This window comes from Delphinus delphis, chromosome 8, assembly GCF_949987515.2.
Source record: "Delphinus delphis chromosome 8, mDelDel1.2, whole genome shotgun sequence".
NCBI classification, from domain to species: Eukaryota; Metazoa; Chordata; class Mammalia; order Artiodactyla; family Delphinidae; genus Delphinus; species Delphinus delphis.
This window is the reverse complement of record NC_082690.1, coordinates 15,716,224-15,732,320: the sequence shown is the minus strand read 5'-3', so window position 1 is coordinate 15,732,320 and position 16,097 is coordinate 15,716,224.

Below are 16,097 nucleotides of genomic sequence, written 5' to 3'. Positions count from 1 at the left end.
CACATCTTCTTTATCCATTCATCTGTTGATGGACATTTAGGTTGCTCCCATGTCTTGGCTGCTATGAACATTGGGGTGCATGTATCTTTTCGAATTATAGTTTTCTCTGGATATATGCCCAGGAGTGGGATCCCTGGATCATATGGCAACTCTATTTTTAGTTTTTTAAGGAAACTCCATACTGTTCTTCATAGTGGCTGCACCAATTTACATTCCCACCAAGAGTATAGGAGGGTTCCTTTTTCTCCACACCCTCTCCAGCATTTATTACTCCAGCATTTTTTTTTGCATAGAGACTGATTGAATGCATTTCTCTTTTTTTGTTGTTGTTTATTTTTTTGGCTGTGCTGCTCAGCTTGCAGGACCTCCATTCCCCAACCAGGGATTGAACCCAGGCTACAGCAGCAAAAGCCTGGAATTCTAACCACTAGGCTACCAGGGAACCCTCCTATTTGTAGACTTTTTGATGATGGCCATTCTGACTGCTGTGAGGTGATATTTAATTGTAGTTTTGATTTGCATTTCTCTAATAATTAGAGATGTGGAGCATCTTTTCATGTGCCTGTTGGCCATCTGTATGTCTTCTTTAGAGAAATGTCTAGATCTTCTCCCCATTTTTTAATTGGGTTTTTTTTTGTTTGTTTGTTTGTTTGATATTGAACTGTATAAGCATTGTTTTGGGCTGCGTCGGGTCTTAGTTGCGGCACCGGGGATCTTCACTGCAGCATGCGGGATCTTTCGTTGCAGCAAGCAGGCTCTTTGTTGCAGCGCACGGTCTTCTCTATAGTTGTGGCTCGTGGGCTCCAGAGTGCACAGGCTCAGTAGTCATGGCACACAGGCTTAGATGCCCCACAGCATGTGGGATCTTAGTTCCCCGACCAGGGATTGAATCCACGTCCCCAGCATTAGAAGACGGATTCTTAACCATGGGACCACCAGGGAAGTCCCTGTATAAGCTGTTTTTATATTTTAGAAATTAATCCCTTGTCAGTAGCACTGTTTGCAAATATTTTCTGTACATTGTCTTTTCATTTTGTTTATGGTTTCCTTTGCTGTTCAAAAGCTTTTTAAGTTTAATTAGGTCCCATTTGTTTATTTTTGTTTTTAGTTCTATTATCTAGGAGATGAATCCAAAAAGACATTGCTGCAATTTATGTAAAAGAGTGTTCTGCCTATGTTTTCCTCTAGGAATTTCATAGTATCTGGTCTTACATTTAGGTCTTTAATCCATTTCTAGTTTATTGTTGTATATGGTGTTAGAGAATGTTCTGATTTCATTCTTTTACATGTAGTTGTCCAGTTTTCCCAGCACAACTTATTGAAGAGACTGTCTTTTCTCCATTGTATATTCTTGCCTCCTTTGTCATAGATTAATGGACCATAGGTAAGTGGGTTTATCTCTGGGCTTTCTATCCTGTTCCATTGATTTATATTTCTGTTTTTTGGCCAGTACCATACTATTTTGATTACAGTAGCTTTGTAATATAGTCTGAAGTCAGGGCGCCTGATTCCTCAAGCTCCATTTTTCTTTCTCAAGATTGCTTTAGGGTCTTCTGTGTTTCCACACAAATTTAAAAATTTTTTGTTCTTGTTCTGTGAAAAATGCCATTGGTAATTTGATAGGGATTACACTGAATCTGTAGATTGCCATGGGTAGTATAGTCATTTTTACAATCTTTATTCTTCCAATCCAAGAACACAGTATATCTTTACATCTGTTTGTGTTGTCTTTTTTTTTTTTTTTTTTTTGCGGTACGCAGGCCTCTCACTGTTGTGGCCTCTCCCATTGTGGAGCACAGGCTCCGGACGCGCAGGCTCAGCGGCCATGGCTCACGGGCCTAGCCGCTCCGTGGCATGTGGGATCTTCCCGGACCGGGGCATGAACCTGTGTCCCCTGTATCAGCAGGCGGACCCCCAACCACTGCGCCACCAGGGAAGCCCTGTGTTGTCTTTTTAAATCATAGATTCAATTTCAGTACTTGTGATTGTCCTGTTCATATTTTCTATTTCTTCCTGATTCAGTCTTGGGAGATTGTACCTTTCTAAGAATTTGTCCATTCCTTCTAGGTTGTCCATTTTATTGGCATATAGTTGCTTGTAGTAGTCTCTTATGGTCCCTTGTGTTTCTGTAGTGTTGATTGTAACTTCTCCTTTTTCATTTCTGATTTTATTGATTTTGGCCCTCTCCTTTTTTGTCTTGATGAGTCTGCCTAAAGGTTTATCAATTTTGTTTATCTCTTCAAAGAACCAGCTTTTAGTTTCATTGATCTTTTCTATTGTTTTCTTAGTCTCTATTTCATTTATTTCTGCTCTGATCCTTATGATTTCTTTCCTTGTACTAACTTTGGGTTTTGTTTGCTCTTCCTTCTCTAGTTGCTTTAGGTGTAAGGTTAGGTTGTTTATTTGAGATTTCTCTTGTTTCCTGAGGTAAGCTTGTATTGCTTAAACTCCCCTCTTAGAGCTGCTTTTGTTGCATCTCATAGGTTTTGGATCATCGTGTTTTTGCTTTCTTTGTCTCTAGGTATTTTTTAATTTCCTCTTTGATTTTTTCAATGATCCATTGGTTGTTTAGTAGCATGTTGTTTAGCCTCCACATGTTTGTTTTTTTTGCAGTTTTTTTCTTGTAGTTGATTTCTAATCTCATGGCATTGTGGTCAGAAAAGATGCTTGATATGGTTGCAATTTTCTTAAATTTACTGAGGCTTGCTTTGTGGCCCAGCATGTGACCTATCCTGGAGAACGTTCCATGTGCACTTGAAAAGAATGTGTATTCTGCTGCTTTCGGATGGAATGCTCTATAAATATCAATTAAGTCCATCTGGTCTAATGTGTCATTTAAAGCCTCTGTTTCCTTATTGATCTTCTGTCTGGATAATTTGTCCATTGATGTAAATGGGGTGTTAAAGTCTCCCACTATTATTGTGTTACTGTCAATTTCTCCTTTTATGTCTGCTAACATTTGCCTTTATATATTGAGGTGCTCCTATGTTGGGTGCATCTATATTTACAATTGTTACATATTCTTCTTGGATTGATCTCTTGATCATTATGTACTGTCATTCATTATCTTTGTAACAGTATTTTTTTTCTTTTTTGGCCATGCTGTGCAGCTTGCAGGATCTTAGCTCCCCGACCAGGGATTGAACACGGGCCCCCTGCAGTGGAAGTACAGAGTCTTAACCACTAGACCACCCAGAAATTCCCTAACAGTCTTTATTTTAAAGTCTAGTTTGTCTGATATAAATATTGCTACTCCAGCTTTCTTTTGATTTCCATTTGCATGGAATAACTTTTTCCATCACTTCACTTTCAGTCTGTATGTGTCTCTAGATCTGAAGTGGGTCTCTTGTAAACAGGTCTTGGTTTTGTATCCATTCAGCTAATTTATATCTTTTGGTTGGAACATTTAAGCTGTTTACACATAAGGTAATTATTGATATGTATGTTCTTATTGCCATTTTGTTAATTGTTTTGGGTTTGTAGGTCTTTTTTTTTTCCCCTCTTCTTTTGTTCTCTTGTGATTTGATGACAACTTTTAGTATTGTGTTGGATGCCTTTTTCTTTTTTGTGTGTATATCTATTATAAATTTTTGGTTTGTGGTTACCATGAGGTTTTGGTATAGCAGTCTATATTTATACATTTATACATTTTTTTTTTTTTTTTTGCTGTGCTGCATGGCATGTGGGATCTTAGTTCCCCAACCAGGGATTGAACCCCACCCCCTGCATTGGAAGCATGGAGTCTTAACCACTGGACTGCCTGAGAAGTCTCTTGTGCATCCATTCTTTTCCCAAGTTCTTGGATCAGGAGTGGGAGAGGTGGGCTGGATATTGTGAAGACAACAACCACTATGATCCTAAGAGAAGAAAACAGAAGAAGGGCAAGCTCAAATATAACATATGAGAGAATGTGTGCACCAGTTACAGCAGCAGGTCTAGGGAGACTGAGACCAAGGAGGAAGACCCTCCCTAGACTGAGGCTTGAGAAAACCTGCTAAGGACAGTCATAAACCAGCTAAGGACAGTCATGAAACACTTTAAAAGTGTTTAGGATTGACTGCTAATAGGTATGGGACTTTTTAAGAGGGGATGAAAACGTTCTAAAATTAGATCGCCATGATGGTTGCACAAACCTGTGAATATACTGAAAAGTGCTGAGTTATATACTTTAAATAGGAAAACACCTTAAATTGTATATGAAGCATATTTCAATAAAACTGTTTTTTAAAAAGTGTTTAGAAGAAGAAGATAATTATTAACTATCGCTCAGGCATAAAGCTCCAGATTTCAAGTGACAGACAGAAAACCATGCCTCTCCTATTCAGTGTTCCACTAAGGAGAATGGAGTTAAATGTGAACTGACGTGCAAGATGTGGGAAAGATAATAAGTGAGCCTCTGTGTATATTAACGCATATATGTGGAATCTAGAGAAATGGTACAGGTGAACCTATCTGCAAAGCAGAAACAGAGACACAGATGTAGAGAACAAACATATGGGCACCAAGGGGGAAAAGTGGGGGTGGGATGAATTGGGAGATTGGGATTGACATATATACACTACTATGTATAAAATAGATAACTGATGAAAACCTGCTGTGTAGCAGGGAACTCTACTCCATGCTCTGTGGTGACCTACATGGGAGGGAAATCTGAAAAAGAGAGGATATATGTACACGTATAGCTGATTCACTTCACTGTACAGCAGAAACTAGCACAACATTGTAAAGCAACTATACCCCAATTTAAAAATCAATAAATAAATAGACTTAGACTTATTTGCTACAAAAAAAAAAAAAAAAGACTCCAGAGCCCAAATAAATTACCTCCTAGGGCACTGAAAGAACTTGTAGGTGTAGTCACTATTTACCCCATAATCTGAGAGAAATTATGGAGAATTGGGGGAGGGAAGAGAAGACAGGCACACGTACAGATTTTTCAGAAGTGGCATGGGTAGGATGAAAGTGAAAGGAATTCTCCCAGAACCCTTAATAAAATCAAAGCTATTTCCAAACTCTATAAGGCAGAGACTTCGTCGGCTGGTTCACAGCTGTACCCTCAGCTCCTAGAACACTGCGTAACCTGTTATAGGCACTCAAATGTTGCAGAAGAATGGGGCGCAAGAGGATGGTCATGTCCCAGGTCTCGGGTGAGTCCCTGGGACAGGCCGCCAAGTGAGGGTCTTTGGCTTCACACAGGAAAGAATTTAAGAGCAAGCCATAGTAAAGTGATAGCGAGTTTATTCAGGGATACACACTCCATAGACCGAGTACCAGCCGACTCAGAAGGCGAGAGGCTTCGGGGTGCCAGAGTGGTTAGTTTTAATGGGCTGGGTAATTTCATAGGCTAAAAAGTGGTATGATAATTTCAACTATTTGGGGAAAGGGCAGGGGTTTCCAGGAATTGGGTCACTGTCCACTTTTTGGCCTTTTATGGTCGACCTTGGAACTGTCACAGCACCTGGGGTTATGTCATTTAGCATATGCTAATATATTACAATGAGCGTATGTATAATGAGGCTCAAGGGCTACTGGAAGTCGAATCTTCTGTCATCTTGGGCCTAGCTGGTTCTAACCAGTTTATACTGTATCCTTAATAGCTATGTCTTTCTTTTAAAAGTTATACCCTACCCGCTTCTCTCCTGTCTCACAAATATTTGTTCAAGGTTGAGTGTTGGCTCCCTCAGGATTGGCCGTAGAGGGAGATGCTTAACTTAGGAAGTTAGGCTACATACAAAGTGAATCTTGGACAAAAAGACTTGGTGAGTGTTGTGTGACTGTTGTTACAAATTGGTTTTGTATTTGTTCAAATGCTTTGTCTGCATCTATTGAGGTAATCATATGGCTTTTCTCCATTGTTCTATTAACATGGTAAGTTACGTTAATTGATTTCAAACCAATCTTGGGTTCCTAGGATAAATCCGCTTGGGAACGTTGTATTATCCTTTTTACCTATTGCTGAATTCAATTTGCTAATATTTTGTTTAACGAGGAAGCCATCTGGGCCTAGGGGAAGATTTTTCATTCCAAATTCAATTATTTGATTGATATAGGACAATTCAGGTATTTTATTTCTTCTTGAGTCGGTTGTTACAATTTGTCTCTTTCAAGTAATTTATCCATCTCATCTAAGTTGTCAAATTTTTATTGGGGTAAAGTTTTTCATAATTCCATTGCTGTCTTTTTAAAATCTGTAGGATCTATAGTGATCTATAGATCTATAGGCTCTAAGTCATCTTTTTTTGCACCAAAAACTAAATCTTGGGACAAGAGTCAGACTTCAAATTCTAGGCAAATAGAATTGCAATTGGTTGCTATGTTTCTTAGGTCTCCTATTCTTATTTTCCTTTCACTGCCAACCTTGGAGGATCAGTTTTAGATTTAATTAAAGCTGTTAGGAAGAAAGGTAGACTCCAGAAACAACAAATAGCAAGCTGAATGTTGATCTTGGGTGAGATTCTAGAATATGTTTATGAGCAATGCAAAAAACTTGGTGAACACTGAGAGCTGTCTTATATTCACTAAGAACAATTTTGCTTTATTTTCTAATTGTTATGTTGCACAGTTGGGATTGTTTAAACTCATATTTACTGTGGGCCTATTTTGTACCAAGCATTGTGCTAGATGCAGGCAAGACAGGGGTGAGAAAAACAGACACACTCTCTGTGCTTACTATGTAATGAGGGATATTGTCATTAAAACAATAAGTAATGAATAAATATATAACTACAAAGTGTGTTGAGTGCTATGAAGAAATTGTGTGAGATTATCACAGGGATACCTCATTTAGATTTAGTGGTGGGAGGTGGGGGTGATTGGTCCAAGCAAAGCCTCCAAGAGGAACTCATATTTAAAGACGAGTAGGAGTTAGCCAGGGAAATATGGACAGTGAGAGTGTTCTAAGCAGAGTGAACAGCACAGGCAAAGATCTTGAGTGGTGAGTCTGAGGAACTGAAAGAAGGCTAGTGTTGCTGGAAAGTAGTGGGAGAGTGAGATGAGTTGGGGCTGGAGAGCCGAAAGGGTCAACATTATGCAAGGTTTCAAAGCAGTTGGCCTTCATCTTACAAGCACTAGAAAGCCATTGAAGTTTAGGCAGGAATGTAGCACGATCCAGTTTTGTTTTACTTTTTATTACAAAAAATTTAAACATATATGAAAACATATGATAGTATTATGAACCTTCTCATGTGCCTACGATCAGCTTCAAAAATTATCAATTTACAATCTTCTGGATTCAGGAATAACCAGAAATCACCAGGAATTCTTGATGTTATAAATTATTCTGTATTTTTCATAACACTTTATTTACATGTTTTAAGTAATAATAAGTGATCATAATTATAAACAGCGAATCACTTTTCTGTGATAAGGTTATACTAAAAATTTCAGAGGCTTGCTATAAAAAAGCAACGAAATAATAAATGTACAGTTATTATTATAACCCAACATATTGTGACAAGATTAATTTCAATAACATGTAAACATGGTCTCTACCTGATACAACATTTGATAATGGAAAACGCTAAAGGACAATCTAAAAAGTTAACACAAATTAATGCCAAACAAAAACCATCTTAAAAATTGAGAGATAATGCTACCAATATTTAGCATTTAAAAGTCAGCATGGGGCTTCCCTGGTGGCACAGCGATTGAGAATCCGCCTGCCAATGCAGGGGACACGGGTTCAAGCCCTGGTCCGGGAATCCCACATGCTGCGGAGCAAATAAGCCCATGTGCCACAACTACTGACCCTGTGCTCTAGAGCCCTTGAGCCACAACTACTGAGTCTGCGTGCCACAACTACCGAAGCCCGCGCACTTAGAGCCCGTGCTCCACAACAAGAGAAGCCACTGCAATGAGAAGTCCGTGCACCGCAACAAAGAACAGGCCCTGCTGGCCGCAACTAGAGAAGGCCCGCATACAGCAAAAAAGACACAATGCAGCCAAAAATAAATAAATAAAATAAATAAATTTGTTTTAAAAAAAAGTCAGCATGGGGGCTCCACTGGTGGTGCAGTGGTTAAGAATCCACCTGCCAATGCAGAGGACACGGGTTCGAGCCCTGGTCCAGGAAGGTCCCACATGCCACGGAGCAACTAAGCCCATGTGCCACAAATACTGAGCCTGCGCTCTAGAGCCCATGAGCCACAACTACTGAAGCCCACGTGCCACAACTACTGAAGCCTGCGCACCTAGATTCTCTGCTCCGCAACAAGAGAAACCACCTCAATGAGAAGCCCGTGCTCCACAACGAAGAGTAGCCCCCGATCACCGCAACTAGAGAAAGCCTGTGCGCAGCAACGAAGACCCAGTGCAGCCAAAAATAAATAAATAAATAAATCCTCTGGGTTTGGTCTCCAGCCTTAAAAATAAATACATAAATAAAAGCCAGCTTTCTTGGGCTTCCCTGGTGGCGCAGTGGTTGAGAGTCTGCCTGCCGATGCAGGGGACGCGGGTTCGTGCCCCGGTCTGGGAAGATCCCACGTGCCGCGGAGTGGCTAGGCCCGTGAGCCATGGCCGCTGAGCCTGCGCGTCCAGAGCCTGTGCTCCGCAATGGGAGCGGCCACAACAGTGAGAGGCCCATGTACCAAAAAAAAAAAAAAAAAAGCCAGCATTCTTGCTGGAGAGGGTGTGGAGAAAAGGGAACCCTCTTACACTGTTGGTGGGAATGTAAATTGTTGCAGTCACCATGGAAAACAGTATGGAGGTTTCTCAAAAAAGTAAAAATAGAGTTACCATATGATCCAGGAATCCCACTCTTAGGCATATACTCAGACAAAACTATAATTCAAAAATATACATGCGGGCTTCCCTGGTGGCGCAGTGGTTGAGAGTCCGCCTGCCAATGCAGGGGACACGGGTTCGTGCCCCGGTCCAGGAAGATCCCACATGCTGCAGAGCGGCTGGGCCCGTGAGCCATGGCCGCTGAGCCTGAATGTCCAGAGCCTGTGCTCCGCAACGGGAGAGGCCACAACAGTAAGAGGCCCGCGTGCCAAAAAAAAAAAAAATGTGTGTGTGTGTATATATATATATACACATACATGCAACCCTAAATGGTACAGATGAACTGGTTTTCAGGGCAGAGATAGAGACACAGATGTAGAGAACAAACGTATGGACACCAAGGGGGTAAAGTGGCGGGGGGTGGTGGTGTGATGAATTGGGCGATTGGCATGTATACACTAATATGTATAAAATGGATAACTAATAAGAACCTGCTATATAAAACAATAAATTAAATAAAATTCAAAAAACAAACAAAAAAACCCATGCAACCCTATGTTCATAGGAGCACTATTTGTGATAGCCAAGACATGGAAACAACCTAAAGGTCCATCAACAGAGGAATGGATAAAGAAGATGGGGTATATACATACAATGGAATATTACTCAGCTATAAAAAAGAACAAAATAGGGACTTCCCTGGTGGTGCAGTGGTTAAGAATCCGCCTGCCAATGCAGGGGACACAGGTTCAATACCTGGTCTGGGAAGATCCCACCTGCCGCGGAGCAACAAAGCCTGTGTGCCACAACTACTGCGGCTGCCCACTAGAGCCTGTGCTCTGCAACAAGAGAAGTCAGTGCAGTGAGAAGCCTGCGCACCAAAACGAAGAGTAGCCTCCACTCGCTGCAACTAGAGAAAGCCCACATGCAGTAACAAAGACCCAACACAGCCAAAAATAAATAAATAAATAATAAATAAATTTATAAAAACAAACAAAAAAAGAATGAAATAATGCCATTTGCAGCAACATGGATGGACCTAGAGATGGACTTAGTCCATGGATGGACTAAGTGAAGTAAGTCAGAAAGAGAAAGACAAATACCATATGATATCACTTATACGGGGAATCTAAAATATGACACAAATGAACATATTTATGAAATAGAAACAGACTCACAGACATACAGAACAGACTTGTGGTTGTCAAGTGGGAAGGGGGTGGGAGAAGGAAGGATGGGGAGTATGGGGTTAGCAGATGCAAACTATTATATATAGAATGGATGAGCAACAAGGTCCTACTTACTGTATAGTGCAGAGAACTATATTCAATATCCTGTGATAAACCATAATGAAAAAGAATGCATATATGTAAAACTGAATCACTTTGCTGTACAGCGGAAATTAACACAACATTGTAAATCAACTATACTTCAATAAAATAAAAAAAAAAAGTCAGCATTCTTAAAGTGAAAATTTTAAACACACAAAAAATTAATTGCCTGTCTAGTAGTCTAACCTTTGTTTCATGACAATATTCTAGATATAAAAGAAAGTTCTTTCATTTGCATTAATGTCAGTCGAATTGCTAAAAAAATATCTAAAAGCACCTTTAAGTTAGGCATTAGAGTACATGTTGGTTCATACAAGTTCATTTCCCCTTTAACAATGAAAATATTTTGTCTGCCTGCCCTGATTTTGGTTTTACTGTTGAAATTGGTATTACTTTTGCAAATCCAGATTTGAGATCAGTTTCTTTTTTTTTTTAAATAAATTTATTTATTTTTATTTATTCATTTTTGGCCGTGTCGGGTCTTTGTTGTTGCACGTGGGCTTTCTCTAGTTGTGGCGAGCAGGGACCACTCTGTTGCGGTGTGCGGGCTTCTCATTGGGGTGGTTTCTCTTGTTGCAGAGCATGGGCTCTAGGCACACGGGCTTCAGTAGTTGTGGTGCGCGGGCTCAGTAGTTGTGGCTCATGGGCTTAGCTGCTCCGCGGCACGTGGGATCTTCCTGGACCAGGGATCGAACCCATGTCCCCTGCATTGGCAGGCGGATTCTCAACCACTGAGTCACCAGGGAAGTCCCTTAGATCAGTTTCTGATTTCATGTCAGTGCATTCTACAACATTCACATCTCTTCTCTTTGCATTTCTTCTGTTGAAGTATATACAAATGACTGTAATTCACAGTGAATATTCAAACGCTAAAGAAACACCAACCTCGAACACTATGGAGTAGTATGTGTTTGAATAGTGGAACATTCAGATTTCCCGGCACTACACAGAATCCCAGTTCGAAATTGCCAATTTAAGGACTTACTTTGCCTCTCAAACTTGTTATTTCTTGGATCACTACTCGTTGGATTTGTATAAAGTAAATTATGCATCTAAACTTATTAATATTTTTTTATTTGCAGGAATACTTGCCACTAGCAGCAGCCAGAACCCCCAACACACACTTATGACATGACAGTGAAGGTAAATTGACGTGGATGGGTTCATACTATGCTTTGGAATAGGTAAACACCATCATTTTAACAGTCTCAGTGCAGTCTAGCATCTTTCTGTTGACACAGTAATAGTCTGAGTGGAACACAAGGTGGGCATTAGAAATTTAGGGAGAGGGACTTCCCTGGTGGTGCAGTGGTTAAGACTCTGAGCTCCCAGTGCAGGGGGCCTGGGTTCGATCTCTGGTCAGGGAACTAAATCCCACACACATGCCCCAACTAAGAGTTTGCATGCCGCACCCAAAGGAGCCCATGAGCCACAACTTAGGAGCCCACCTGCTGCAATGAAGACCCGGCGCAACCAAATTAATTAATTAATTAATTAAAAAAGAAATTTAGAGGGAAAAAAGATAGGATAATTAGGGAGGGTGAGGATGCTCAAAAAGGAGGGAGAGCTACAGGACAAAACAAGCTTGTTTTTGTGTATGAGGAATGAGTAGGGAAAGCGAAAACAGTGGGGGTCCCAGTTGATGAGATCAGATGGCCCCCGAAACAGCCTTCTGGCAGGATTTCATCAGCACTTGTTTGGGTAACTTTCTGTTGTCAATGGGAAACCTGTGAGACTTTCTCCTCCAAGATGAACCAGGCCCAACACACTTGCCACTTTCGCTTGTTCCCTGGTGGCTATTTGCAGTCTGCAATTGGCTGCTTCACAGTCCTCCAGCTTGCCATAATTTCGTTAATTTCGTTCATTTCATTAACTTCATGGGAAGGTGTCAGTGTATGCAGATTAGGTGCTTACATGGTCTCACGTTTGTCAGCTGGCTCAATTCAGCTTCACTCTTGGATCATTCTCTTCTATATTCTCTATTTCATTCCTTGAAAAGGCCAAGTTTTTCTGTAAGCGGAGGCTTTGGTAAAGTCCCTTCCTTGACAGTTTACCCTGACTTTATATCCACAGTCTAAGGCTGAGCTATTCTTACTCCTTTGATTACTGGAGTTACCAAATCCCTTTTTGTCTAGGCTACTGGTTTCCTGTAGAAACTGTTCCTCTATCTACATGCTCATCCAAATGTTGTTGTTACATAAATAAATGGACACACATACAATAAATTACTTGTAAAGAATGATGTAGATCTATTATACACTGATGTGGATTATTAGGTTAAAAGAAAAAAGTAGGGACTTCCCTGGTGGCACCGTGGTTGAGAATCTGCTGGCCAATGCAGGGGACACGGTTCGGCCCGTGTGTCACAACTACTGAAGCCCGTGCGCCACAACAAGAGAAGCCACCGCAACGAGAATCCTGCGCACCGCAACGAACAGTAGCCCCCGCTCGCCGTAACTAGAGAAAGCCTGCGTGCAGCAACGAAGACCCAACGCAGCCAAAAATAAAAATTAATTATTTATTTTTTTTAAAAAAGAAAAGAAAAAAGTAAGTCACCAAACATTTGTTTTGTTGTGTGTGTGTGTGTGTGTGTGTGTGTGTGTGTGTGTGTTTATAATTGCATAGAAATAGTTCTGGAAGGATACATTCTAAACTCTTGACTCCCGGGTTGGAGTATATATATATGACAGGAATAAAACAATAATTTCATTTTCACTTTAATTCGCTATTATTTTCATTTGCATGTATTACTTTTGTAATTTGAAACAAAAAATTTTAAAACTAAAAACCTTGCTTTCCTTAGATTCACTTGAACCCTAATTTGGTGGTATCCCTGAAGGAAATTCCTCAACTAGACTTTCTTCTGTTCTTCTTTTTTTTTTTTAATTGTATTAATATGTATAAAATAGACTTTCTTCTGTTCTTGACTGAACAAGGATTAATGGCGCACCTACTCTGTGCCAGGTACAGGAAGAAGGGTTAGAGAGTTAGAGACGAGAGACACTGGTGTCCTTTAAAGACTTCAGAGTTTAGAGGGGGAGAGAGAAGAGAAAACAAGAAATTAACATACAGTGTGATAAATGCCTCAGAGCTACATCTGGGGTGTTGCAGAGTAAAAGAATGAACAGAACCAGCTTGGAGGAGAAGGGGGAGGTGGGCGGGAAAGGCTTCTAGAGGAAGTAATCACCATAGCAGTCTTGTCTCTTCCCTATTACTTTATTCTTAAAAATTTCAGATACACAGAAGAGTTGAAACATCTGCAGATCCACCACCTATATTTTACCATATTCACTTACTAAGTAATAAAAATAAATAAATGCTAGAACATTGGAAACTTCACCCCTAAATATTTAAGCACTTAACTCTTAAGAATAACATTCTCTTACACAACCACAGTGTCATGATCAAGCACAAAAATTAACAATAATCCCTTTTATTGGAGTTCCCTGGTGGCCTAGTGGTTAGGATTCCGGGCTTTCACTGCCACCGCCCCAGGTTCAATTCCTGGTTGGGGAACTAAGATCCCCTCAAACCACGTGGCACAGCCAAAAAAAACCCCCATTAATCCCTTTTAATCATCTAATAGCTGTTCCATATAAAAATCATCCCAGGGCTTCCCTGGTGGCGCAGTGGTTAAGAATCCGCCTGCCAATGCAGGGGACACGGGTTCAAGCCCTAGTCCGGGAAGATCCCACATGCCGCGGAGCAACTAAGCCCATGCACCACAACTACTGAAGCCCGAGACCCTAGAGCCCATGCTCTGCAACAGGAGAATTCACCGCAATGAGAAGCTGCGCACCGTAACGAAGAGTAGCCCCTGCTCGCCGCAACTGGAGAAAACCTGCATGCAGCAACGAAGACCCAACGCAGCCATACATAAATAAATAAATAAACAAACAATAAATTTATAAAATAGCAGTCTTCTTTAAAAAAAAAAATCCCAATGTCCCCAAAATGTCTTTTATGGGTTGTTTTTCTCCAGTCCAGGATCCAGTCCAGGCTCACACACTGCACGTTACTATAGTGGTTCTGCACTGTGAGAACTTGGTTCAGCTGGAGCTATGTTTGCCAGAATCCTGTTCCCCGATGGTTTCAGGCTAGAATTAGTCAAATGAAGGAATGTGCATGCGATTTGGAAAGCAGAAATAAAGCAGCAAATACGACTCTCTGAAGGTCCTTGTGGTTAGATGTGGTAACTGTTGGAAACAGAAGTGTTAATGACCTCAAGCTTGTCCTTGCTTTGCTCTCCTTACTGTCCAGAAACACTTCCCAATTGTTGACCCTGCTGACCAACAGTGGCCCCGGGCCCACCTCCAGACACTTGCTGGTGGGCCCGCAGAGGTGGCAGTTTCACGAGCTTTCCCATCACAGTCCCATGTCAGCTGGATATGCTTGGCTTCCCATATTGGTGACTCCTTTCCGGATCCTCTGACTTCTCTGTTGGCCCTTCACTTCTCCAGCTCCTTCCAAAACTGTGTAAACTCTAATTTCCATGGTAAACTCCTCATCATTGTATTGAAACTGAATTCATTGTATTGAAACTGAATTTCAATACAAATTGAATTCATAACCAAGCAGGGTCTCATGTTAACATAAGACATTGATTGGGAAGGAGTGAGACCCTGAATCTTAGGAGAGGGACATATGGACAGATTCTGATGAAACTGAAGTCCTTAAACTCTAAATTCTGCTGACCCTCCTTCAGCAATAAAAATGAAGTTACTCTTCCCTTACCTGAAGAACCTGTAATGATCTCCCCTGAAGTATTTGCCTCGCAGGGGACTGCTCATCCTCCTAGGAACCTAACCCCACCCACCTCTATTAGATCTGTGACCTGATTGGAGTGATAGCAGGGGCTAGTGTGACCCATGAGGAAGCACCATACACATCAAAAGAATATTGAAAGTTTGTCAGTTTATATATTGTTTCGCTTTTTTGTTTTGACATAATTTCACCCTTACTGAAAGTTATAACAATAGTACAAACAATACTCTTTACCTTTCATCAAGACCCCCTCCAATGCCAATGTATGTTGACGGAAACCCAGAGAATATGCATGAGGATGGATCCCAAAGGTGTTGGATCAGGATGGAAGGAATATAATTGTGGACTGGGCTGAATGTGTTAACATGGGTGCACTAAGCAGAGATTCTGGATTTAATGTATTTGCTCGTGTTGGCTGGGAATGGCTCTAACAGTTTGATTAAACCCAAAAAGGGCTTGCACTGAATGAAGCTGAGATGTCGGAACTTCTAATACAGAAGAGGAAGGTATTCAGAATACTAGAGTAGATTTAAAATGTAAAACCAATGAACACTATTCCTTGGTAGGATCCAGAGGACACTTCCTTCACCAGGATTTTGAGACATGCATTGGTGAGAAGAGCACCAGCACCCTTGAAGAGCTCTACAGCGGCTATTCTCTAAAGGTAGGGCATGGTGGTGGAAATGCAGTTATCAAAACGGGCTCCCTGAATTAATGCAATGGAAATGATGGGATATCAGGGTGTCAGGAGCAAAGTGGAGGCCTTTAGTAACCAAGACAAGTTAGTGTAGTTACTTTAATGGGCAGCGGAGCCAAAGCAGGCATCATAGGGGTTTGGATGACAGAGCTTTGGCACCAGCTAACTGATCAGAGTGTCCCTGGGACAGAAGTGGACAGGCAGCCTACTGAAGTCTTACTTGGTTTGTGTGAGTGGGAAAGTTCTAGTTGTAGTGAACAGAAGTCTGACTTCTGACAATAGAGCAAGAGCCCTTCAGCCAGTTCTTCAATTGGAGCCAGTTCATAAACCCTGACTCGCTGGAATGAAGGGAAGACTGGGACCACTTGAGGAAGGAACCTGCTCTATTGCCAAAAAGTCATACTGTAAATCTTCTGCCAACCCTTTCCCCTGAAGGGACCTGCAGCCATTTACCAGGGCGACTGTGCATTAGGAAGAGGAGATAACCAGATTTTTAGGGGATTATGGAATATTGGCTCTGAACTGATGCTAATCCCTGGAGACTCAAAATGTCACTGTGGTCCACTGTCAAAGCAGGGGCTTAG